This window comes from Chrysemys picta, chromosome 1 (genome assembly GCF_011386835.1).
Source record: "Chrysemys picta bellii isolate R12L10 chromosome 1, ASM1138683v2, whole genome shotgun sequence".
In the NCBI taxonomy this organism is placed as follows: domain Eukaryota; kingdom Metazoa; phylum Chordata; order Testudines; family Emydidae; genus Chrysemys; species Chrysemys picta.
Window position 1 is genome coordinate 187,760,176 of NC_088791.1, and position 26,021 is coordinate 187,786,196.

The following is a 26,021-nucleotide window of genomic DNA, read 5'->3' on the forward strand; positions in this document are numbered from 1 at the left end:
TGACCTTCTTGAACTTCATGTATATGATGACAATAGTCTTTTATAACCTTGGGAGCTTTTTTTAACTGGTAGAGTAGTGCTTTAACTTTTTATAACAGAACTAGATTGCCAGCTGAAAATGAGTGAAGAACAACTCCTTTGCTGAATGTGTGAAGCAGTTGGCATGCAAACCTGTTTGGAAGCAACCTGAATTATTTCAGGGAATTTAAGCAGATTGCAACCAACTGCAAGTTTAAGATCCAAAAAAATACTGCTGATGTTGGATTTTTAGATTCCCTTAATGTATTTATAGGAATATGACATCATTTCTGAAGACGTAGTGTAAAGTTTGTAGAACTACGGACCATACACACTTCAACCAAGGATTCAGCAGAGACCAGTATCTTCAATATAAGGGGTGGGATAGGACAAAGTTTGTCACTCCATATTTACGGATCATGGACAACTTGGCACAACTCCAATGCTACCTTCAAGTCCCTCAAGAAGACTCACCCCTGTTGTGATACCTACAAGAAAATGGCAGCTGCCAATGGCTAGACAGATGGTAAATCGTAACTATTTCTTATTGAGCAAAAATGCTTGTTTTACTGTTATCTTGTCCTCCATTCTTTCCCTCTCCTCTGCCATTATCCACTAATTATCTTCTGTTATATCTTAGATTATAAGTTCTTTGCAAGTGTTTGTACAGTGCCTAGCACAATAGGGTACTGATCGCTGACTTGTGTCACCAGGCACTACCACAATACAGTAATAAAAATATTAACATCTATATAACACATATTTAGAGGGTACTGAATCTGAAAAACAGAGTTAATTTTATGTGAATTTCAGTCTCACATAATACAGTGGAATCCATTCTCTCAGTCATATGTGGGAATTCATAGTAAAGAGGTATCCCATTATGGGACATGAGAATTTCCACACTGGTTCAGACCCATGGTCCATTTAGTCCAATAGCTTGATAACTGACAGCACCAGATGATTCAGAGGAGGAAGGTACAAGACATTTTGGTTATGGAAGTTATGCACAACAGTGCCCCAGGCATTTAGAAAAAGTTCAACACCTTATTTGAAGGTAAATACAATTATGTTACTGGCTTGAAGTTTCAGCACCAAAGCCAAGGAATGAACTGAGCAATGGAGGTTGAACTACTCTTTTACTCATAGAAATGGTCCCTCCAGGTCAATGGTGGAGAAAGCTTGTACTACCACTACTCACACTCTGTAGCTTTGTATTCACGCAGTTGGTGTTTCTTCTCATACACTGCATTCCACCTCCATCAACTCACGTGATCTCTCCACTAAGTTGTGTTTAACCTTAGCCATAGCCTGTTCACTGATTTTTCAATAAACTGACAGGGTATGTCTACACAGCATTTTGTAGCAAACCTCCTCGTCGGAATCAACAGACTTGGTTAGTGGGTCTCACGCTGGCACTCTAAAAATAGTGCTCTGAAGTTGTGGCTCAGACTGGAGCTTGGGATCTGAAACCTACCTCCATCCCTACATGTCAAAGCCTGAGCTCCCGCCCAAGCCACAACTTCAAAGCACTGTCTTCAAAGCACACAGATATTTTTTACAGTGCTAGCACGAGCCCAAGTCTGTCGACCCAGGTGGGAGTCCCACTTCAAAATGTAGCTGTATACCCTCAGAGGCTTTTGATAGCCTGTGGCCTAAACAAATGACCATCTATGACAAGGGCTACACTGTGCTACAGTAATACAGGGTAATAATAATTATAGCAGCCCAAATTGCACAACAAAAGTATGTGTTGCCACGATATGTTGAATGATGACAATATGTGACTTGACTCTACAAATGTGAATAACTTCACTCACTTGAGGAGTCCGATGAACTTCTGTGAATAAATGGTCAACCCAGAAACTTACATGAGCACTAATTTCACTTAAATTACACCGGTTTAAATAAAGTTGGGTTTGTTTGCAATGTGCCCCCCCCCCCCCCCCCGGCTTTTAGAAATTTGAGGTGAAAGGCATTGTCGGTACCCTATGACTAAATAAGATGGTAGACCCATGGTATGAACTAAGTCCTCATAGAATAAATTATTTTTCTTTGTAGTCCAAGACCTCTGAAACTCCATTAGTATAGGAAGGAAAGATGGCGACCATCTCTGAGTCCAGTAATTACAAAATGATGCATAACCTTAAGTTATTTATGTTTTGACAACAGGGGAAAGTGGATTCATAGGTGTCGACTCTATGGGTGGTCTGGGGCTGGAGCACCCATGGATAAAAAATAGAGGGTGCTCAGTACCCAGGAGCCACCACCAATCAGCTCCTCCTCCACCCCTCCAGTGCCTCTCGCCCGCCACGGATCAGCTGTTTGGTGGCGCATGGGAGGTGCTGAGGACAGGGTACGCTCGCAGGAGGGGGCGGACTGGGGTGGGAAAAATGAGGAGGGGCCGGAGCCTTGGGGGAAGGGGCAGAGCCTCGGGATGGAGTACCCCCGGGAAGCTGAAAGTCAGTACCTGTGGCTGGATTAATGTGGTTTTTATCCAATATTCAGATGATTTGCATTATTTGGGAAACTGAATATTTTTGTTTAACATTTTGCATTTGCCACATTTTGGAGGAGGAGGAGACTTGCCTGAATCCGTAAAAACCTAGAGGGGAGAGTGCATGTTTGGGAGCATAGAACTCTGGAGTTAGTCAAGGTTTTGATAATGTACCTTTGTACTTATTTGTAATTTACAATCACATTTCACTTGGCCCCACAATACCCACATGAGATAAGGGAAGGTGAGACAAAGAATTTCAGTGACTTGCCTACAGTCACACAACAGATCAGTCTCACCACAGGTTAAATCAGAAAACAGAAGCCATGGTATTCTGCCAGGCTCCATTGACAAATCAAATTTCACCCACTTGAACTGCCAAAATGAGATCCTGCTTTCAGTCAGTAGCTCAGATTTGCAAATATGATCATGCATGCTCTACAGTGCTCTTCAGGCTTAGCACCCGCTCCTTAGGGCACAAATGACCTCAAGGGACTCTGATGGTAACTCTGGGCTTTATTTCCCTTGAATGAGGCTAGGATGCTGCTCAAAGTAGATTTTGGCCATTATTATAACTCTAAAATCTGCACAATGGGCTGACGCACCAGTTAATGATTGCTGGCATAAGGGGAACCTGAATATGTCCCTGACTATAATATTCAAATAGACAGATTTGTGTCTGTCATCTTACCATGTTCTGCTATTAGAACTCTTTGATAAATTGGAGAAATTATGTGAAAAAAAAACCCCTGTGTTTTCCACAGGGGAAAAAAAAAACATTTCATTTAGAGTTGGTTGAAAAACAGGATGTATTTTTGCTGAAAATGGTTATGAAAAAGTGTTTTCCTGTGTTTTTTAATCAAACATTTTTGAATGCCAAAATATTTTGACCAGCTTTACCCACTATTCTAAGAATATGCTGTTTTGTGAAATATGGCAATGGTGAAATGTCTCCTGCATTGAGGAATCTTTATAAATATTTGGACCCTAATTGCAATTGTATGCTGTAATGTTCAGAAGTCTTTTAGTGATTTTTTAAAACTTATTTTATCATCCTGATAAGGAGTTTGTTTAGTAACAACATAAACTCAACTCTTAATTAAACGACAATCTACAGATGTAAGCTGTTCCCCCCTCCGTTAATTTACAGCTAGTACTATGTCTAATCACATAAATGTAGAAGAGTTTTAATATACACCGGTCTATATTACATACTCATGGTGCCTTTGCCCACCATTTAATTTGGCTAACATCTCTATTCCACTACCTACTTCTGTCAGATACTATATCCAGACTTCTACAAGGGTTAATATTGGCTGCTGCTAGGTGGTTCCCTTCTCTTGAGGCAACACTTCTCTTTATCATGCCTGAGTTCTGAGCATCTATTTTAATTGGTCTCTGGCTTTTCAACAGGCATCCTGGCTGGCTGGCATTGTGAAGAATTTGATATGCCTTCAGACCTCACGTTTGGTTTTCTAGGATCCTCCCACAACAATGAAACTATTACACTCGTTATTTTTTAATTGGACATTGTTATGGGGAGGGAGGTTAGAAGTTGTGGCAATAAAATAACAAGACATTGTGGCAGTCATTTAATTTCAAATACACAGTGGCATTTTGCCATCGTAACCATACTGAAGCTTTTTCAGTCATAGCTCTCTTAGAGTATGTGCTGGTAGCCTAGTGTTCTCTGATTAATAAGGAAGGAAATCCTGTAAAAGAAAATCATTCCCCCCCTTTCATTGTTCTTTTGAATTGTCCTTGTGGTAACGTGTCTTACGCCATGTGTGTCATAGGAGGTTGAGTAATGACAGCCCATTGCCTTATGGTAGGAAAAAAGGAAATGGAAATACATTATTTTTTGGAATAATTAATAGTCTAAACGTGCTTGAAGCTTAAACTGTGACAATATTAGCAAAGCAGCTGTTATATTATTCCATTAACTTTAAACAAAAGTAACACACCCACCCACCCCTATCTACCTCTGAATAGGTGGGGTGATTTCTGGTTAAAAAAAAAAAAAAGAATGGAAAACATTCTGAAAACTGGCCTGACAGAAGCAGATGGAATTGTATCCTACCTCTGATAAAACTATTATCTCTATTGTCAGGGCATTTTGGGACTGTTGAACAGACAAATATTATTTTTCTGGAATATTTGATAAGGTGTTTATAAGGAAAAATTAGAAGCACCTTGCATTGCAATGTTTGCCTCGAGTGCTTATGCAGACTTAGGAGCACAGATTTGGCCAGCGCTTTTCCATGAGTGATGTTACAGGAAATTCTGACCTAAGCTCTTGGTGGGAGGCTCAGTAGATATCCAAGATAAAAGCTAGAAGAGTGATGGCAGGCTTTGTTATTGACATTCTCCATAAGCCTAGTGGAATAATGGGCTGCCAGACAAAGTTAAGACTGATCCTTGAATAGTATGGGTCAGATGCATTTATCTTTATAATTAATTAACTTTCCCTGTTAATCATGTCAACCAAAAGACTGTTACATCAAAGAGATGTGCTTAAAATAAAGCTTTCTCCAGTTGCTGAATATATGCTTAGTTTTGTAACTATATTTGAATTGGGAGGAATGAGAAAATCGAGAGTCTTGAAAATCCCCTTACGCATGGGCTACATTGTGAGAAGCAATCTACAAATTTGCTTGCCTGAAAATCCGTCATGGAAAATGACCTAATAGGTGCACATAAACCAAACATAGTGCCAACTGATAGAATTAAATGGACCCTGGAATTATTAGAGCCACACTCTCTCCAGCATTACAGCTTTGGTGTAAAATCAAAAAGTCCATGTCTCCCAATGCTTCTCTTCATTTGTACTTCTCATCTACTATGATCTAAGTAGATCTACTCGCACAAAGAGCTCACTGCTGATTTCAGTGGATGTAAAACAAAATTATCCACATTATAGAATGGGAAAAATTTACTGAGAAAGGAAGAGATTGTGAAACCCAGCCATAAAACTATTCCTCTTTTTCACTATTTGCAATTCACGCATTTAGCACATGAGTAAGGCCCTACTTGAATCACAGGGTGATCTTCAAATAATTGAGGCTGAATTGCAGACAAGACATGGAAAATTGCGGAAAAATAATAATGGACCTTTATTAATAACAATAATTTGGAAAATCCAGAGTAGACCTATTTGTTTAAGAAAAAAATTATGGAACAATATATGGAAAAAAAGTAGGCATGAAATGGTACAAAGTGGATACAATTAGAAAACAACAAAAAACACCAAGCTAAGTAGAGACAAGGTAATTCATTCCCATTTCTGAGCTACAGCTACACTATTTTCTATTATCCACATTTAGTTGAAGGAGTCTTGTCCTGTAAATGCAGAAAAGGGAAATGATAAGTAAATGGAGAAGGAAAGAAAGATTTAAATAAAATCTGTGTCAACCTGGAAATAAACTGACCTTCAGCAGCTTTACTAGTAGGAACCCAGCCGGCTATTCAAATGGCTTCTGCTAAGTGACACCATTTCTGCACATTTTGAGGCTCCCTGTGACCCAAATACCCCTTGGAGCCAACTGGCAGAGAGCATAGGGGGTACATAGGGATTTAAAAGGTTCTAATATCTACATAATAATTTGGCAAAGATGACACGTAAGGTCTCTACCAAGAGCCTGTACCCCACTGCTCATAATAATCATTGTGAAATATATGGAAGGATAATATTTTTAAAAGCTATGCATCTTACTGAAACTTATGTTATTAAGGCAGGTCACCAGAGATGACATACTTTAGAAAGATTCCATTACATGTCTGATCATGTGTACATTGTCTGCTTCACAATGGAGGCCTATATGTTACTGACCCTGATGCTAAATTAGGACATTATGAATTCAACAAGAAAGGAAACCTGGAGGGGGACACCAGGGAGGGGGTATCCTGTTTACTAATAAAGACAATGGGGTTTGGGGCTATAACTGGGGGTATTGAAGTACTCCCTGGAACCTTCACTGTCAGTGTGTTCTGTCTTATAAAAGGAAGGAAATGTGTTTGGACAATGCTGAAAAGACTTTGGGTGAGTTAAACTTTGGTTAGGAAAGTAGCTTGTTAACTAAGTCTAGTCTCTAGAACGGGTGTCATGATTTTATTTACACACAACCATTGTTTCCAGTACTTTTGCTATTTGTAAGTCTCTTTACTTCATTAAAAAAACTTGTACTTATTTTCACTATAAACATATCTAAGTGCTGTGTGTTAAATACAGTGGTGATCTGAGGAGAAACTGGTAAGCCAGAGTGTAGGGCTGCTTTTGGAACAGCGCATCAGTGGAACAAGGGCTGGACAGTCCAGGGTTCAAGGGTGGGTGTGTATCTATCGTTGGAGTCTGTGTAGACTTGGGGGGGGGAATGCTGGTATTGCCCATGGCTGGTGGAATCAGAAAGGTGACAGGCAAAGACAAGGCTTTCTCACACTAAGTGCAGGTGGTAGCCTCACAACCATGGGCAGCATCACACTCCCATACTTGCTAGTCAGAAAGACTCATTCCCAATTTATGTAGTTTTTCCATTTTATTTGTGTGGCTTTCTTCTGCCCACATTCTTTCTGTAGAGCAAGGAAGAGATGTTTCAATCCCTACTTATTTTTTAGAGGTTTTTCTCATTTTCTCGGTTGAGTGGGATTTTGTTAATGCTGTCAGCAAACCCACATGTTAGGATTAGCTGGATGGGACATATGAGTGGTAAATAGGAACCGCCAAAAGAGTGGGAGTGGAAATGTGAGGTTGTCTTCTCACTAGCTGGGCAGCAGGTGAGTAACCCTATTAAATATGCACTCAAAATAAACGTCTAATGGTGGGCTAGGCAGATGCACAAATGCCAATGTCACTAAAGCCAGCCACAGACTCCTACTCATATGAGTGTTAATTATAGGGCATTTGTTTATATTGACAGCTCTTCCATCATCCACGTTTCTTTAATTATATAAAGACCAAATAATCTCTGTTAACCATCATGCTTATTCCCAGAAAATTAAATTTACAGATATATCCCCCAAACTAAATTATACTCCTGATTAATTCTTTATTCTATGTTATTTTCTATTAAAATGTTACTATAGAGATTGTTTCTCACAAGGAAGGAATCATGCTCTCTGAGATACTATGCCCTACCTATGTTATCAGGGGTAGCACACCAATATACTGCCATTAGAGAAGGCTTGTGGAAAAGCCATAATCTAGCTCTTGAAATAGATAAGTAGTTCTCTCTTGCAAGTGGAGAAAATGCATTCATTGCTTTAAAGATATTTATTATGAAAAAAAGTATAGAAAGTTGAAACTGTCTCCCATTTTAGAGAGAAGTAGGGAAGTGAATGCTTGTTTACCATGTTTATTATAAAATAGTGAAACAGGTTTTTAAAATTAAGCTTATAATTATAAGAGATCTGAGTCAAGACATGGTTGGATTATAGCATCTATTGTTCTAATCTGGCGAGTGTGTGAAGGGGTATTGGAAACTGCATGACTGCTTATATAATTTAATTTTTCTGCTGCATGAAGTCTAAAGGGATTACTTGATGTAATTAAAAACAATGAATTACTCTAGCAACATCCATAACAAGAAAAGATCACAAACTAAACTGCCCCAGGTGATCTATAAGCAAGTTGAATGATTTTTCTTTTTGTTTTGTAGCAAGAAAATATATTTAATTTGCCTGTTATTTTTTCACCCTTTTCATTGTTTGATCAATATTTCTTTTCTTAACTCTGTTGGCACCTCCCCCAGCTAACTCTCCACCCATACATACTCCAACACAGACTACATATGCTCCACGTACCTGTTTTGCTTTCCAATATGTGCTCCAGTTTTGGAAGGAAAGTCATTTCCATGTAAGATTACACCACAAAAAATAATGCAATTCATCTCAGTTACATAGAATATGCACTAATCTGAGTAATGCTTTCATAAGGTACATGAATCAACAGTATCCACAGAGCTCTTGAGCCAGTAAATGACAGATTCCATCTGCTCTCAAATAATACTGAGACGTGTTTTGCCACATAACTACAAATTACAAATACAGGATGATTGATATTTAAATACCCACAACACCTGGGTATTCTTGGGCAATTCTCCCTCGGGTGTCACAAAAAAAGCAACAGGTAGCTGGATGAGTTAACCCCTGTGGTATTTTAAAATTGTAGGTCAAGCCAAATAATATGAGAGCCTGTGGTCAGACCAATTCATTTCAGTCTCTGTTCATATACAGGAACCTGACCTGTCTTTCTGACATCTCCTTGTGGATGTCTAAATGTCAGCTCCAGCTCTACATGGCTAAAGCAGAGCTCTTAATCTTCCCTCCACCCGAACCCTCCCCCTGCACACCTCCTTCCTCAAGCACTGTGGACAACACCACCATCCTGCCTGTTACTCAGGCCTTTAACCTGGGCATTATATTCAACTCGGACCACTCTCTAGGGCCTCACATCCAGGCTATGTCTAAATCTTGCCAATTCTTTTTTTGCATAGTATCTCTAAGATATGATCTTTGTTATCCATCCACACAGCTAAAGCTCTCATCTCCTCACATCTCAATTACTGCAGCCACCTTCTCTCTGGCCTTGACAAACACAATCTCACCTGCTCAAATACATTCAGAATAATGCTGAAAAGACCATTTTCCTAGCCCATCACTTTGACCACATCACCCCTCCCTTTGCATCCCTCCACTGGCTCTCTCTTCTCTATCACATACATAAGCTTCTCATATTCACTTCCAAGGCCCTAGTACAGGGGTCGGCAACCTCTGGCATGCGGCTCGCCAGGGTAAGCACCCTGATGGGCCAGGCCAGTTTGTTTACCTGCCACGTCGGCAGGTTCGGCTGATCGTGGCTCCCACTGGCCACGATTCGCCGTCCCAGGCCAATGGGGGCTGCGGGAAGTGGCGGCCAACACATCCCTCAGCCCACACTGCTTCCCGTCACCCCCATTGGCCTGGAGCGGAGAACCACGGCCAGTGGGAGTCGCAATCAGCTGAACTTGCCAACGCAGCAGGTAAACAAACTGGCCCAGCCCACCAGGGGGCTTACCCTGGCGAGCCACGTGCCAGAGGTTGCCAACCCCTGCCCTAGTAGAAGGATGGACTCACGACAGGAACTCCCCCTCATGGCTAGGTACAGGTGTAGCATTTCTCCCTTCTCTAGCACCCTCCTGGCAACAGTTTCTCCAGTCCTGAAAAGGTCCACCTCTTCTCACAACTCAGCCTTCCAGACAGGCCAAGTTTTAGTTCCACATCCCCTTTAAGTACTTCACTCCCAAATCCACAATATAATACCCCAAATTCTAGTTTCTTCAGCTCCTCTTCCTAAAGATTACTAAGACCCATGGATCCTCACCCAGGATCTTCAATGTAGAACACTCAAAAAAAATCTCAATTCCAGTACTTCTAGTCCCACTCAATTCTCAATACTTTACTTAACCCTATCTTGGGCTCACCACAGAGAGAACCCCTTGTCTCCTGCTGTCTTGGTACTTCTTTGGTCTCTGCTCCATACTGAGCCCACCAGGTAAGAGTCACCATCTTCTATAGCCTTCACCTTTTAACTGGTTTTCCCTGCCCCTAGAGGCCTTCCCTGAGACCTTTGGCTTCCTTAGGCTTCCTTTTCAGGTCCCAGACCCTCCTTCTTCAGGGATTCTTGCTGGGGCTCAGCCTAATGCCTGCAAAGTTCTTTCTTGATCTTATTTCAGAGCACTTCCTCCCTGGAATCTCTGCTCCTTAGGGGCAACTGCAGGAGCCTATACCTTCCTACAGCTCCTCTCCAGAACCCCAAACTTCAGTCTAAACACCCTTATGCTTTACCTTCACTGCCACCAGCTTTCTCCTGGCTCAAGACAACCTGCCTCTAGCACCATACTTCACTGGCCTTGGCCTCTGAGGCTGCCTCCTGGCTTAGGATCCTCTAGCTTCAGGCTTCCCTCAGCCTTTAGCCCAAGATAGGAAACACCCAGATACCCCTCACCTGGGTCTCCTCCCTGACTTTCTTTTCATTGCCCTTTGCGCCTTCCTCTATGAGGACCCTGCTCCTCCCCAGCTACATTTGCTTGCCAGTTATGCCTAACACCACTCCAGGTGCCACCCTGTGGTCTAATTGGGATCAGGTTCCTAAAAGGTGTGCAGTTTCTACACTTCATTACAGCTTTTCTTGGCCTATCCCCACCCTATCTATCATCTCTCATTCACTATCGAGAGGTCAGCTCCTGCCTCCAATCAGCCCACAATGCCACCCTCCATTGCCCACTTGTTAAATTTTCAAACAAGCGCTTTTGTGCTTTCTGCCATGCTACTCCTCACAGTTAGGGAGAACTCCCAGAAACATCCACGAAGCAGAGTCGTCCTCCTCCTAGCCTCTTCTTTGCTGTGATGCCTACAAAAAAAATAAACAGGCAATTGCTTTGCTGAGACCGCAGTCTATCACGATGACCAGTATTATCTCACTGTACTCCCCCGTCTGTCTGTTTTGTATCCATCTATTGTCTCTAGTCTTATACTTAAAGTTGTAAGTTGTTTGTAGCAAGCACTATCTTTTTGCTCTGTGTTTGTACAGTGCCTAGCACAATGGGGCCCTGCTCCAGCACTAGGGCAATACAAATAATCATAATAATGGACTCTCTTCTGCCTGCCAGATGCAGTATCAACTGCACTGGCTGTCATCTGGATGTGGACACCTAGCAACAAAGTATTTGACTCAGACCACAAAGTCAAGTCACATGGGCTTTTAAATAGCCACCAAATTGAAAGGAATCTGGTTCTAAAAATGAATTCATTTTTCAGTGTAGGAAAACTGCACCAGTATATGTATTCTAACTTAGGTGGACAGAAAGGGAGTGCCAGCCTGGACATTCGAGCAGTGTGCAGTTATCACTCAAGAGCCTTTAATGCCTTTAGGGTAAACCTTCCCTTACGCTCCTTCCAAAAATATTAGGGATTGGGCTGGTCTGAGCAAATCATTAATAATTGATTAGCAAACCTTGTGGATATGGACTGTTAGTGGTACAAACAAGGCAGAACTTTTAAACTTGAAAAAGATTCATAGAGAGAGTGGGTGGATTTCTCTCTGTTGAAGAGATCATTCTGTTAGCAGAGTAAGCAGGAAAAATAAAAGAACGATCACTTCACTGTGTTTTAGTCCCAAAAGAGTTAATGGAATTTACTGCCACTTCATTGTGAAAAAAACCGATCTTGTTGCCAGGGAAATAAGAGGTGGAGTAGACACAGTATGTGCGTGTCATTCAAGTATTATATCTCAGGAAGTATTATCTCAGCTGCCTTAGGACATCCCACTTCCAATTGCCACTTCCTCTGCATCCTCCCATCCTCTCCCTGCTGTTTTATGTGGAACTTGCCAGCTCCTGTGACTTTCTTATTTAATCCTCCCCAAAGGCATTGGTAAGGATGGGTGTTTGAAGCAAACAGTGCTCTATTATTTATAATAGAAATGCAAATAGGAGAAAAAAGGCCCAGATCCTGGCTCCCACCATAGGGCCTGCTTTATGACAGTGTGATAACACAAAGCAACCTCAAAGCTGCGTTAGCTTGATGCCTAAGGATTCACCTGGTATAAGGGAATTCCTGATGGGTGTGAGGCCAGCCATACCCCATACACAATCCCCTTCCCACCCAAACACTGGCACCTGTCCTAAAGTATCTGTGTTGGGGTATGGCAGTAGAAAGGCAGTGCATTCAGACTGACACTGCAACCTGGAGATTCGTAGCTACTGAAGTGAGCTTTGAGGGGAGATGCTATTGCAGCTGGATGTAAATTAGAGCAGACCTGAGTCTGTACTGAAGTGTGCAAGGGGTAAAACTGGCCCAACTCCAAGCCCAGGCACATAAAGGAAGTTTACAACCAGTTTTGCATTTCCACCCCAGACCCTGTGGTGAGTGGAACTTGCCTGGACCCAAGGACTTGCCCAGAAACTTTATTGTAACACTTTTAGTTTTTGCTTAATTCCAATATCCATTTATTTTTTTCAAAAATTGATTTTTAAAACAAGGTTCGTTTTTATTAACTCCATCAACATTCTTTGCTCTGGTTTTGACATTGCTTTACAAACAACACATGTGGCAATCGCTGCAGAGAATGCACTGACTTTTCATTTTGGCTGCCTCTTTCCAGGAAAGCCTTCTGGGATAAAGACATACTTTTAAAAAATGGATAGGGCTGGTTATGGAATGCATTGGAAAATGGTAACTAATCTGATTTTTTTTTCTTTAGCACCTGGTAGAGTTGCTTTGAAGTTTTGGCTACCAAGAATGCAGCATCTTGAAAATATATTGATAATCAGTCCTGAAGACAGTGTGAACTCTGCTGCTGCAGTGATAAGGCCATTATTCTCACACTGAACATATAAATCACTCCCATACCCGGATTGTATTTCAAAGTGACATTTAGCATATGCATATGCTTTGTGGTTTACTATATCTGCATTATCCTTCCATGTCAAAAATGAACACTGTGCACTACACAGTGAATATTTTATTTATTTATACACATTATATCAGCTTAACCAAACCACATGTTATACAAACATAGTCCTTTTAAAGTTTTGGAATAAGATTCCCCCTAACACATCTCTAATCCTATGAAAATGAATAGACAATTCTATCAAATCCCACTAAATGTATTGGTTGCATAGCTGTGTCCCAGTGTCTGGTTTGACTATGATTGGTTTAGATTTGTTTATTCCTCCAATGAATAGTGGAAAATATAATACCATGTCTGTTTCGTATTTGTTACTGAACACAAAGCAAACACATTGACAATCCTTTTATGCAATCACAGACAGATAGATGCCACGAGATGCTACATTAGGCCACCAGGGAGTTAGAGGGGCTTGATAGCATCTTCAGCATGCCAAAAGGCTCCTTTAGAGAAGATGGTTTAGGCCTCAGTGCTGCTATTCAATCCACACAGGTGGATCCTTAAGCCTTAACAGTGCCCTCAATGAAACCAGTGCAGCTCCAGCAGGACATAAGGTTCTGTCTGTGCAATTCCAACAGCAAGATCAGGGACTGCAGGGCATTTGTAACTCCTCAGGGAATTTCAGGGATTTGTGGATGCATTTCTAGATGCAAGATAGGATTTACGGAGCCCAAGAACTCTGTATATGTCTCTGCTCCTCCACATTTCTCTCTCTCTCTCTCTCTCTCTCCAGGATTTTAGGAATTATCTTGCCTTACTCTATGTGACCTACAATACCTATATCCTATGTAGTTTTGTCACTGAGCAGAAAGGTAATTTTTCAGCCTTCCTATTTAAAAGAGGCAGATGTAACATTGATTGTCTGCAACCACTTAAAATAGTGTGCCAAAAATCTAAACATGGAATAAATATAAAATATATGGCTTCATACACAGTCTTATGGGGTTAAGTTAATCACAGAGACCTACATCGTTTTAGGGAATCACACTTAGTTTATCACTGCCTTCACTGATTTGGTTTTGAAATGTTATCATAGATTTTATGTTAAAAATATGATGTCTGCACAGTGGTATGCCCTTCCAGAATCGGTTGCCATGAAGTAATGAAACTCTGCTCAAAGGGGAAAATAAGCCTGTCTCTTTGGATCAGAGGATTAGACAGCTTAATTTTGATCCAACCTTCAAAACCCCAATGTATTTGCTTCTACAGTATCTCTATTCCTCAGCCTTAATTCTAGTTTACAGGCAGGGCATTAAGCCAGAGAGAGAGAAAGAAAGAGAAAAAGAGCTGTGCACAGTTTCAGTTCTTGGCACTTGTAGAGCTCAGATCTTCATTTCTGTGCTCATACAGAAATCTATTGAAAAAGATTAATTCTACTCAGTGTGAGCTGATAATTTGTAACACAACCAGAAAAACAAACAAACTGATAGTTACCAGTAGGAAGAGCTCTGTGTAGCTCAAAAACTCGTCTCTCTCTCACCAACAGAAGTTGGTCCAATAAAAGTTATTACCTCACCCACCTTGTCTCTAATATCCAATGCTACTACAACAACACCCAGGGCTGGTGCAATATTTCGCGCCCTAGGCGAAACTTCCACCTTGCACTCCCCCTCCAGCCCGGGGAGCCAGGGCCATCCCTAGCTATTTTGGTGCCCAACACAGCACCCCCACGGTGCCTGGCTGCAGTCTTCAGGGAAGCGGGGACGGGGCTGGGGTGGAGCGGGGCTGGGAAGAGGGGAAGAGGCGGGGGTGGGGTGGGGTGGGGCGGGGAGCACCACCCCCCGCAGCAGCTCCCAGTCCTGCGGCACCCCCCCGTGGCAGCTCCCTCCCTCCGCATTGCGGCGCCCCCCCGTGGCAGCTCCCCACCCCCCCTCTGCCCGGGCAGCCCCCCTTGTGGCAGTTCCCCACCCCAGCTCACCTCCGCTCCGCCTTCTCCCCTGAGCAAGCTGGCGCCGCTCCACTTCTCCCACCTCCCAGGCTTGCAGCGCCAATCAGCTGTTTGGCATGACAAGCCTGGGAGGGGAGGAGAATTAGAGCGGGGGCGGTGTGCTCAGGGGAGAAGGTGGAGCGGAGGTGAGCTGGCGCAGGGAGCGGTTCCCCTGCACCCACACCCCCCGTTACATGCTGCAGGCGAGGCAGCCCTCCCCGCGCCCCCTGCCCCAGCTCACCTCCACTCCACTCCACCGCCTCCCCTGAGCGCGCTTTTTGGTGCCCCCAACCACTTGGCACCCTAGGCGGCTGCCTAGTTCGCCTAGTAGTTGCACAGGCCCTGACAGCACCATATATACTAAAAAGCAACAGAGGGTCCTGTGGCACCTTTAAGACTAACAGAAGTATTGGGAGCATAAGCTTTCGTGGGTAAGAACCTCACTTCTTCAGATGCAAGTAATGGAAATCTCCAGAGGCAGGTATAAATCAGTATGGAGATAACGAGGTTAGTTCAATCAGGGAGGGTGAGGTGCTCTGCTAGCAGTTGAGGTGTGAACACCAAGGGAGGAGAAACTGTTTCTGTAGTTGGAAAGTCATTCACAATCTTTGTTTAATCCTGATCTGATGCTCTGTTGCTTTTTACAGATTCAGACTAACACGGCTACCCCTCTGATACTTGACACCATATATACTAGTAGATGGAAGCTATGGGAAATTATAGCTTTGATCACACGGTTATCAGCAATATAGTAAGGACTGACTGAGGCAAAACGCAACTCCTCACAGTGGTATAGCTGGGTTGTTGATCATGCAGAGGAAGAAACAGATGTAACTTAAGGCGTTGAGGAATGCTTACTGCAAGGGCATATCCGCTTATATTTTTGTAAATGTAAGCAACCTGAATAGAACTTCAAGTTCATTATTGTATTTTTGGAAACTGGAACTTCATGTTCAAAATGTATATTTAGAAACTGGGAAGACTTATACATTTCCTGGCAACAACATTTTTATTTCTGTCATGGTTATATCCTCCCAAATTAGACCATCATGAATGTAAAACCTGATGTGACCCACTAATATTACTACCAGGAAAGCTCATTATATCAGAGCATTCTTCTGGTTGTTGGCTTGTTTGTTTTTGTCAGGGGGTTGGATTCTCATGTGAGCTTTGGAGAGCCTATCAGCACTCCTTCATCAAACAACTCTTAAATTGCACCACTACATTTTTCCTAGCCATTGTTGTAGCACACTGATTTTAAGGGCACGCTCCCTATGCACATGGATTTTACAGTTATTTGAAAATTAAAATCAACTACTTTTGGGGTCAGGGAGAGGCTGTATCTGAGGCTTGGTCTACTCTAAACCCCCAAATCGAACTAAGGTACGCAACTTCAGCTACGTGAATAACGTAGCTGAAGTTCGAAGTACCTTAGTTCGAACTTACCTTGGTCCACACTCGGCAGGCAGGCTCCCCCGTCGACTCCGCGGTACTCCTCTCGCCGAGCTGGAGTACCGCAGTCGACGGCGAGCACTTCCGGGTTCGACTTATCGCGTCCAGACAAGACACGATAAGTCGAACCCAGAAGTTCGATTGCCAGCCGCCGAACTAGTGGCTGGGTATAGACGTACCCTGAGAAACCCCTTGATCAAATGTCCCCAAATTTGCAATACTAACTATACCCCTGGTCCTGCAATTTTTAAAACAATCTAGGTATGCATGTGTATTTTAGAGCACTTTCAAATAATGGTTCTTAATGAAAAAGATCTGTTCTGGTGGCAAAATAGCTCTTGTGCAGCCCCTACCTGAAGCAGAATGCAGTTAGAGATTAGGAATATGCACAGCAGACATGTTTAAGATTCAAATTTACAGTTGATGAATATAGCTTGGATTAAATGGCTACAGTACATTGTCCTGAGCTTCTCCATGACTAACAGAAGAACAGCTCTTTATAGCTTGAAAGCTCATCTCTCTCACCAACAGAAGCTGGTTCAATAAAAAATATTACTTCACCCACCTGGTCTCTCCAACATTAGATGTGTCTCTTGCCCACTGCAGATCAGCAGTCCCAGAGCACATGTGAGAATCTCTCTCTCTAGCTTAAAGAACAGGAGTACTTGTGGCACCTTAGAGACTAACACATTTATTTGGGCATAAGCTTTCATGGGCTAAAACCCACTTCATTGGATGCATGCAGTGGAAAAATATTAATCTTCCTACTGTATTTTCCACTGCATGCATCCGATGAAGTGGGTTTTGGCCCATGAAAGCTTATACGCAAATGAATTTGTTAGTCTCTAAGGTGCCACAAGTACTCCTTGTTCTTTTTGCTGATACAGACTAACACAGCTACCACTCTGAAACCTCTCTCTAACTTCTCACTCAGGCTCTGACTATATAGAGATCCAGTTTTCACCACAGAGAACTTTTGAAATACTTCTTCCCCAAAGGAGCAACAAGTGCTGGACTCTAGCAGAACTGAAACCCAGTCAGGTGCTATTGGGGTTTTTGTTGGTGGTGGTTTGTTTTTTGTGGGGATATCTTGTCAGTAATTTGAGCCCCAGATGGGCACAAAGGACCATAACATTTTGATGTCACAATTTTTTGTGGGGAGGGAGGCAGAGCTGTGTCTTGAGACCTCCTTGCTCAAACAACCCCAGTTTTGGACTGTTAATCCCGCACTAAGCCCTGATGAGACACAGCAAATTGCAAGGCAATCTGAGTAAGCGAGTGGGTTTTAGAATACTCAGACAAATAGGCTGTCAACGTTAAAATCAACCTCAACCCTAGTGCAGTTACCATACTATAATATTTATAAATGCTCTTGGGTAGTAAAGGAAAAAAGTGAATACATAATCCAGTAAAGTCACAGGTTTAAGGTTGAATTCACTGTGTAAATTAAAGATGACTCTGGACAGGGGAAATTTATGTAGCAACTTCTTTTCCTTGTTCTCATGGGAAACAAAAACAAAAGCAATATTTGCACATTGGATCAATACACAATCTCAGCAAATCCCATTTTCTTTCCTGTCTCCATTTTTCCACTGAATGATTAATTTTTGAAAGGACAATTCTATATTTTAATATCTCCAATAAGAGAACCAATTAATGTATGCTTTATCTTAATTACAAAATGGACGCTTACAGACTAAAGTCCATAATCTCTACAATATATTCAGGCTCAAAGTTTGCAGAATGGTGGTGATCTCAAATTGGCTTTGAAGCTGAAACTTCTTAGTAGCAGCCCTTAACTCAGTAACATTTGTGCACTGTCCCGAAGAGGTTGGTGGACAACACAACTTGACTACTATGGTGTCATCTACAGAGAGTTTGATTTTGTTTTGTTCTGTTTTTTGCACCAGTGTAGCTACACTTATATAGTATCGATACACTGTATATACCCTTAGTGTATCTATACTACGTAAGGATAGTATAGATACACTGTATATACCCTAGTATAGATACACTGCACCACTATGAACAGTGAAACAACTGTGGAGAAGGCCTACGATAGCAATTCACCCAGTTTTTATTCCTTATAATTTTAATGGGCTCAGTGAGCGACGAATTACATTGAGCCTTTGCTCTGTATTTGGACCCTCTTTTCACTTACAAATTGAAATGACGTCTGAGCTTTTACTGCTCTTCAGTCTGAACTCTTAACTATATATTTAACTGAGGTACAGACATTAAGCTTCTCTTTAAAGCATTTTACTTCGTATGCCAGGAACCCTGGCTTGGTAGTATCATTATAAATTTCAAGTTCCAAAATTAGTTAGTGGCAGAGCGAGAAAAAGGATGGAAATGTAACACACCCATCATTATTCACTGAGTGAAATCTAATGCTGGATGAGGAAACTACCATGTACTATACTTAGACTTGACCTGTCTCTTTCTGTAAAATATGTACAGAGTGACTTTCAGCAGAGAAAAGCTGAGCACAGCTCCTACTCCTCAGGCAGAGAGAGGCTCCCTCTTGAATGACCTGGTAGAGCCGGTGACTTGAGAGCAAGAGGGACCTACATCAGAGCTCTGCTGGAGGAATGTGAGATACACAAAGTGAGTGTAGCCACCAGATGTGAGGCTGTGCTAATTAGTTAAATTTGCTCAAGTGTCTAGCAGACAGGACACCCTCTAATTCACAGCCACAGTAAGACTTTTCCAAGCAAGGTCATTTCTGACACAATTTACTCTTCAGTCTAAATATAGCAATCATGCCTTAATGACAAGAAGAAACTCTTCAAACAAAAGGAAGTATATAAACAAATGACTTTTCCATTCCATATAATTATATGTTTCTCTGAAGGTGCGGGGGAGGAGGTCCTTTCCTATCGCAGAAGTGTAATCTCTTAATCTGGAGCGAGTTATACTGCTATATAAAATAAGAGGCTTTATGAAACAATAAGGGAAATCTACTGATTAATATTTTCCCTACTTGCTGCCTGGCTAGATTCCTTTGACTTAATATTTGGTAGTAATTTCACACACACACACACACACACACACACACACACACACACAATTTTCCACTTTATTATCTTAAAGTTTGAATTTTGTTTAGCACTAAATAATGCTGCAATCTTTAATGCTAGTTCAATTAGATTTAAATGATATAACTAAAGTAGAGGATAAATAATCAGATTCAAAGAATCTGTTTGCCTCCTGAGTGGTAGTGTACTAATTTCTCTCCTTTTTTTTTTTTTTAACTTGGATTTTTTAGAAACAAGCCAAGCCTTTGTTTCCTGCGAGAGATCTGCAGGGGGAAAAAAAAAAAAAAACCTTACAAAACTTCAAGACTCCAAGGCACACCTATACTGTCATAGCTGGAGATTAGCAAGGAGCTGAAAACAGGAGACAGCCCATAAAGAATCCATTGTATGGGAAGCAGTAGTATACAATTATGTATTTATCGAGGATTGACTGTTCTCTTAATCTTTTATCAAGCTTTGTCTCGAAGAAGTATGGTCAAATATCCAAGCCATACCTTTGCCTTTCAAGTGCATCATTCACTTGAGTCTTAGATATAATACATCCTTCTGTATAGACACTTTATTCTTTGTTTTTTCTCAGAGAGACAGCCCCTCTCCTCAGCCTTGTATCTTGGCCTGAATTAGATAAAAAAGTACCAGACTGATTTCTGTTACTATTCTTCAAAAGGAGGCTCATCAAACTGCTAAGCAGAAGAACTACTTATTATGAAGTAAAGCATAATAAGAAAGGCTATGTTTTTTTTATGTCTTGCCAAATAAATTATCTTTTTTGGATGCCTGTGTGGTTTGGAAGAAAAGTGGGGAGACACGAATAATTACCTTTTTAGTTTTTACCAAGTATTTTTTCATAAAGCAAAGGCAGATAAAAAAGATTGTGTGCTGAGAAAAATCTTAATTCCACAACTGCTAAATATCAGGATAGCATAATCACAGTAGCTTTTTGCACTTTAAATTGATCTTAATTTTCATTTCAGGCATTTATAGATAGAGGGCCAAATTTTCAAATGAGCCTCTGAAATTACACCAATAAAAGTTTTCAAGTGCATGTAAATCACCTATTTTGATGTACAACAAGAGCCAGATCCTCGGTTGGTGTAATTCGGCGTAACTCTGCCTTAACTACAAAAGGGGGAGCGAGTGCATTTGAAGGTTCAATTTCAGGGGATACTTTTGAAATTAGGCCTCTAAAATATATACATATATTAAGCCCAATTTGTTGTGCTTGTAGTGCAAAGTAAATTGTGAGATCAGGTTTACTGACTCTTATTGCCCGAATAAAAGCAATACTTAGTACAACATTATTTAATTCTGTAATATGTCTAGAATTTTTATTTATGGTAGGTTCAGCTGATATAAGGAATAGGGTTGTTTTTTGTTGTTGTTTTTTTGCTGCCTGGCATCCAAATTTTAATGTGAAGTACTGATGTTTTATTTATATGATGTGGAAAGCACAATAACTCTTACATAGAATTCTTGAAAATAAATATGTATGATCTTAATTACCAGCTTGATTAAAAATTTCAGTGAGACCTAATTTCAATGATAAGTCTATGAAATAAGTTACGGTGGTAGCCTTTCGGGACCCTGTGAGCCTGTGGGGCAGACAGGTTCCTGGCAGGGAGCTGCCAGTGGAGCTGAGAGACCTGGCTGCCCACAACACACTACCCCTCTTAGGTCGATGGAAGCGCTCCTGGTGAGGACATGCACCGCTGACCCAAGGAGGATAGCATGGATATCCACCACCGCAATAATTACTGCAGTGGCTGTACATCGACCTAATATAAGTCGAATTAAGTTTGTAGTGTACACATACACTTTGTCTTACCGACAGAGACCTGAGGAAATATACATTACTTTCTTTAAAACCCTCTCCTTAGCCCTGAAGACCGTTCAGCAGATGGTGGGAAAGAGCACTATGGCCTCATTTAAGTCCATCCCCAATCAGAAGTCACCTCTCCTGCCTGCCTAACTTTAAGGCTGTGTCTCATGTACTTTGCTGAGTGGGGAAGGATTCATGCAAGTGCTTAAAATCAAGTATATCCTTAAGTTCTTTGCAGAATCAGTGCCTATCTATATTGGTGTTTAATCAATAAAAATTATCAGTATTTCAACACCTTACCCATTTTAGAAGAATACACAGAAGATCTCCACTTCTCTCTCTGTCCCTCAAATGGAGGAAAAAATGTGCATGTGTGATTATCATTGCAAGGACATGAAATTGAAAACAGCATATTTTGCATTTTCTTTTGAAGGCAGCAAGATTCGTTGTCTCTCATGTGTTTTGAGTTCCACAGTTATGAATGAGCTGCTAAGAAAGCTGTGCGAAAACATTAGTTAGTGCTAATGTATTCATCCCTGAGGGGCTAAGCCATCCTGAAACTATATTTGCACAATTGCTGATGGAGAGTAATGACTTTTCTAAACAAGCAAGTGGTTTTTGTTGTTTGTTTGTTGAATATAATATAATCATTGTTGTAAATGCTGGGAAGGTTGATTTTTGTTTGAGATAGTAAGTTTCATGACCATTTCCCAGGGCCGGCTCCCGGCACCAGCGCAGCAAGCAGGTGCCTGGAGCAGCCAACGGAAAGAGGCAGCACATCTGGCGGTAATTCGGCAACGGGTCCCTCAGTCCCTGCCAAAGAATGAAGTAGCGCAGTAGAGTTGCCGCCGAAGTGCCACTGATTGCGGCTTTTTTTTTTTCCCCGCTTGGGCGGCAGAAACGCTGGAGCCGGCCCTGCCATTTCCGCAATGCTATATGAAAATTTCACCCCATATTTCTCAGAATCATTTTTGGAGTGAGGAACAAGAGACAAGACATAGAAAATGAATGTGGGTCTCCCATGAGGCAATGCTGACCAGAAGCAACAGGCCAACACATCTTACCTGGAGTTGGGGGGGGGCGCTCATTTTTTATTTGGAATGATAGTTTTAGGGAGCCATTGCTGATTTAATGCAATTTAAACAAGGAAAGAATGGTATCATTGAACATTTACTGCATCTCTTATCTGATACAGCTAAAGTAAATGGAGGTGAAAATATACAGTAGGAAACAGTTTTGTTTTCATTAACATAGCAATAACCTGGAGTGTTTGTTCCTGAATAAAGCAAATACAGTCACTCATTTCAGTGAGTTGGTAGTTTTAGAAATGTCCAAATCTCAGTTAGAAGCAGGGGCAGGAACTAGCCCAAGAGCCTGTGTCCAGTGCACTCATAATAGGAAACTACTTCTAGTGTCTGCAAGTATGCATTCCTGGCAGACTTCGCACTTGTAGGAAAGTTCTATCTTCTCAAAGTAGGGGCATAACTAGGGTGACCAGGCAGCAAGTGTGAAAAATCAGGACGGGGGTGGGGGGTAATAGGAGTCTATATATGAAAAAGACCCAAAAATCAGGACTGTCCCTATAAAATCAGGACATCTGGTCACCCTAGGCATAACTCCCACTGGCATCATTTCCAATATATTAAGAGATCTTTCTTACTCTCTTTGCACTTAAAAATGGGGGTGGGAATGGTGTTTGTGGTTGGGTGGGGGCTGGGATGTGAAGCTGAGGGAGAGACAAACTGGGACATGGAGCTGGTGGAGGAGGGGGAGGATTCAGATGAGGAGCCTAGAGGGGAGGAGGGGTAGAGTGGGAAGAGGAGCAGAGGTGGGGGGACTGTGATGAGTGGGTGGGGCAAGGAGAGACTGAGACAGAGACACTAGGGTACACTCCCCTCAGAAACTGGAATGGAATGCAGGATTCCTGAGTCTCACCATTCCTCTGCTGTCAGAATGGATCAGTGAAACCCACTGGCAAAGTGTGTGCCTTATCTTCCTCTAATGGGTGACACACATAGATGACAACCTACTATTGCTGCTATCAGCCACATTGTAATCTGAAGTGGCTGAGGTGTATGTTGTGCATACAAAGGTTTCAACCATGCTGGTGTCAATATGATTCCATGTGAGAAATTTGGCTCTTTCAGTTTGCTTTTTTAATAACCTAGGAAATTGTAAGCCTAGAGAGCCTGTATCAAAATGAATATGCGGGGGGAGGGGATTAATATATTTCCTAACTTTGGAGTGCTTGACTTTGCAACCTTAATGCTCCTTTAAAGTAGTTTAAAAATGTAATGTAATATTTTTATTAGTGTACCAACTGGAGACCCCAATTAAGGATCACGGCCCTGTTGTGCTAGATGTGTTGCAAGCATATTGTAAAATAATAGCTCCTGCCCCAGAACATTTACAGTCTGTTTACTTGTTATCTGGTCATCAGTTCTTCAGCATATCCACAGCTTTCGCAAAGGTTACTGAGAACAAACCAAACCACTGTTGTAAGCGGCATTTTTTTTTCAAGGATATAATCTCTTCATTCCCCCCCCCCCATTCATATACTACAAATAAGATACATTTGATACTTTTCCTCTTTGCTACCAGAATCGCTGTAGGTAGTGTTGATGCTTAAAATGAGAGCAGTTGTGCAAGAAATAGCCCGGGGCAGAAAGAGCCCTTTTAGGGAGTTTCCCTTCTTAGGAATATATAAGCAATTTTCATTCAAAAAATGATTGACTTATCCACATCATATATGGCATGTATCAACTGGAAACAATTACCTTTTGAAAGAGGAAGGTTTTAATTTCAGTATGAGCAAACACCATCTGTAATTTAGTGCCTTCAGGCTGTATTAACTAAAAGGTTCAATAAGTTCAAGGCGGGGCTGCCACGGGGACGGGGGGGAGACTTCAAATACTTCCAGTAGAAATGGGTCTCTTAGCCTTTCGTCTGACCACAGATGGCCATGACTGTCCTTGCAGAGTGGTTGTGAATAGTGCTTCTTTACCATTCTTGACAAAGTTTGTTTGAAGTGTAAGGGCAACACATCTGTGGGGATATAGCCCAGATGGCGTCATTTTGTAGTTCAAAGCTACTGTGATTATACTATCCTGATAGTTCAAACCTATCAAATTTTGGTTTGAGTTTGACTTGAGTTGTGATAATCTAGAATTTGGGTTTCTTTCTTTCTTTCTTTCTTTTGTTTGCACCTTTATCTGGTTATCAACTATATATGAATTTGTTCCATAACATACCAGTCACAGATTGTTCACAATTAATAATCTTGTGCAGTCACACATATTATTTACCACTGTATCTAACAGTTTGTTTGTATTACAGGGTCCTTTCCTGTTTAAGTATTATCCCTGAATGTCTTAGGACCATACTTACTCCTGCTTTTTCAATCATGATGCATGTTTAAGATAGTCCATCCAAATCTTACATACAATCCAAGATAATAAATTAATAAGGTTGTGTAACATTTTGGTTTTGTAATGGGTAAGTGTTCTTGATCTGAACATGTATGGAAATCAACTACACAAAAGCTTGGCTTTGTTTTCTTTCTATTGTGTTGGGTTTGAATTTGGTGGATCATTGATTGGTTTTTTTAATATTCATCAATACATGCTTAATAATGCATTTTCCAACATTTTCTTGATATTCTTAATTAGATGCTTATATATTAAAGAACTAGCCAGACAAAAAGTCATGTTTTACAACCAGAAGGTTAAAATAACCAGTTTTAAGATATAATATCCAGAACTCTCTTTTCCCAATTTACTGATAAAAAATGAAAATCAAACTATTTATGCCTTTACCTGACTCAAAGTGGTTTGTTGTAACACCACAAATAATTGGATTTTTTTAAAAAATATATACTGCTAATCACTAAGTTGTACTCAATGTTTTATACAAAATGGAGCAGAAGATGGAGTTGCCTAAAGAAGCTTACAATTATATTTGACATGCTGATTAGAAAAAAAATTAAGAGAAATATTCCTAAAAAAGTGTTTTTTAGTCCAAATTTGCCTATATTTTATAAATATATTTGTGAAATGGGAAAAGTTTTAGGAACTTTCTCAACAGAATTTCATTCCAAAATGTTTTGTCTACACAGATGTGTCACGTTTTCAAATTATGAACTGGGTAGGTGGATAAGGATAAATCACAAGTCGCATGATATCCATTTTTGTTCTCTGACTGGTTGATTCTACCCCATGTGGTCAGACAAGTCAGCAGAAGGAATCAAAATCCTTTTAACTCATAGGGAGATGAGGAAAATCTTTTTGTTTTGAGGTCTGATTTATACAACAAATTGCCATTTTCCCTAGCAAAACTAATTGCCATTTGCAATTCAGTGCCTGATTTCCACACACCCTCTGATTGCAATCATCATCACAACTGGAATTGTACTCAGCTGGGACATTTAAAATCAACACTTAATTTCTGTTTAACAAGCATTAACTTGTTGTTGTATAAAAGATTAACACACTAACTTATTTTACTATTATGAAATATTGGAGCTGTTTGCAAAGTTTTGCACATAGCGTGATACTGGCAGATCTGTGGTTTTTACCAGGTGTCAGGAAAAATACTGTTTTAGACTAGCTTATTGATGTAGCTTCACCACCAGCCAAAAGGCTGTTTTTGAATAACAAAACTGATTTTCAGTGTAGTGCATCCCTGTCACCTGGTCTGTAAGGATGACTGGACACCTGGAACTTAAAAGATCACCCACTGACCTGCCAGCCTCACAGCTTCACCCGTGACTGCAGCAAACCTCCTCTTCTTGTGGCATCATGTCATTGTCATGTATTCCACCACTATACTTC

The 26,021-nt window shown here is 41.1% G+C and overlaps 2 long non-coding RNA genes across 2 annotated transcripts in view; both read right to left on the reverse strand.

Annotated features, from left to right (window-relative positions):
- The window catches only part of LOC122174231 (uncharacterized), a 923,450-nt gene that overhangs the window by 466,213 nt on the left and 431,216 nt on the right, over positions 1–26,021 (reverse strand). The gene's annotated exons all lie outside the window — the stretch shown is intronic.
- Positions 5,615–26,021, reverse strand: part of LOC135983919 (uncharacterized) — an 81,760-nt gene continuing 61,353 nt past the window's right edge. Inside the window, exons 2-3 of the long non-coding RNA XR_010601773.1 lie at positions 10,826–10,898; positions 5,615–5,854 (exon numbers count right to left, since the gene is read on the reverse strand). This is a non-coding gene — a long non-coding RNA (uncharacterized LOC135983919). The remainder of the gene's footprint in view (positions 5,855–10,825; positions 10,899–26,021) is intronic.